Source organism: Eubalaena glacialis, chromosome 1, assembly GCF_028564815.1.
Source record: "Eubalaena glacialis isolate mEubGla1 chromosome 1, mEubGla1.1.hap2.+ XY, whole genome shotgun sequence".
Taxonomy (NCBI): Eukaryota; Metazoa; Chordata; class Mammalia; order Artiodactyla; family Balaenidae; genus Eubalaena; species Eubalaena glacialis.
The window spans coordinates 164,620,145-164,622,084 of NC_083716.1; positions in this window are offsets into that span (position 1 = coordinate 164,620,145).

Genomic DNA, 1,940 nt, shown 5'->3' on the forward strand with positions numbered 1-1,940 from the left:
TTGCATATCAGTATATAAAATGCCCAGCTTTTTTTTCAGCCTTAGACCAAGGATATCAATCCTTTACTTCTACACCTATACGAAATAACAGAGAAAAAGGAAAATAGATTATTTCCTCCTTGTTGTAGGAAAAAGGGAGAAAAAAAATCTACCGTGAACCAGGTTTTGTGCTGGTCACTTTTTATATGTCACTATTTTAGCCCTCATAATAGTGAAGAAATAGGGTCAGAGAAATTAAGAATATTCAAGATCAGTCATACAATAAGCTAATTATAAAAAATGAGACTTCAAGCCCATTTTACCTGACTTCAAAGTTGATAATCTTTCTCTAATAGACTTATCAAAATCTCACATTCTATAACCATTATGCATACAAGTGAATTTTACAAAAAAATAGAATAACTGACCTGATTTGGGAATAAAATTTTGGCCCTGACCCGCAAAACTACTACTTTATGGAAATCTAGCAGTGTCTATGGTTAAGAGTACAGAAATTGGGAGCTATACTACTTAAAATTTCTCTCTTTACTGTCAATCAGCTCTTTGACCTTGAGTAAGTTACTTATACTCTCTGCCACAATTTCCATCTGTAAAATTGGAATAATAATAACAATACTGCATAGGGTTGTTCTGAGAATTAAAGCAACTACTTATACTAAGAATTTAGAGCAATCCCTAGCACAAAGTAAGTGAACCGTAGGTCATTTTAAGCAGTATCAATCTACAATTGAAAGAATTAATGACATTTCATTAACACTTCTCACAAATAGAAGAGAAACTAAAGTTGCAACTGCTGTGTGGAATTTAAGAATCTTAATTTTGGGTGGGATATATTCAAAAAGACCATTGATAAGAAAAGTGGGAAAGAAATACAGAAGCAAAGCTGAAAATGCCAGAGAATGTAAATCAAATGAATGATTGGATTTGAAATAACACATTATTTAGAATTAATCATAGACAATTAAATATGCATTAACTTCTCAGTACACTAAAGAAGAGAAAAATTCAGACTAGGTTTGAATTTCTGAAACAGTAAATTACAACCCTAATTTTGCTTTCCTAGAACCAACTTAAATTATCTGAATATACTAGTTTGATTTTATTTTGAAGGGGGAAGCTTAAAAGATTGGATTCTCCATTCAATCCCGCTCCTAGGTTGGAAAGGGGAAAGAAAGGAGGGGAAATTCACTCTGGTAATGGTTACTTTTTTCAAAGTGTTCTGAACATTTTAGATAATCAGTGTAGACTATGCCAGTGTGGAAGCTTTTGAAGGATTAATAAATCTGTTCTGAAGATTCCTACTACAAATGTGGCAGGTGGGAAGGGTATATATGGCCTAAGGTAAAACCCTTGACAAGACAGAGGGTATCTGGATTCTGAATTGGCCTAGGCTATGACAAGTGATTGTAAATTTCCTTTTGCAGTCTATAATCTTGTCAGAAACTAATGCAATTCTCTCTGTTGCAATTTTCATTAATATTTAGACTAGCTTTAATGTAGAAAATGGACTGAATACTGGGTATAAATTATTTTATTGACTCAACAAGTAGATAGCTTTGTAGTTCTTCCAACATTTCTAAGCCAGCTGCAATGATTACAAAGCTAATAGTATACACATAATTTTTATATGCATACTCTTATTTGCATTCTCTGAAGGTTATTTTCTGAGTTACATTAAATTTCAAAGAAAAACAGTCCTCTAACATATGAGAATGTTCCCACATTTTAACATGTATATCAATAACTAATGAATCTAAATGGTGGTCAATAAAGAAATCAATCTATGAAGAATAATATTATCATATTGTATAAGTGAATTAATCTTATCTAGACATAATGTGAGGAGTATAACTTAATGAATATTTTCTTTTTAATGAATATAGGCACTCACAGTAGAGGAAATGCTCATAAACATGTGGACTTACTCTACAACATTGGGA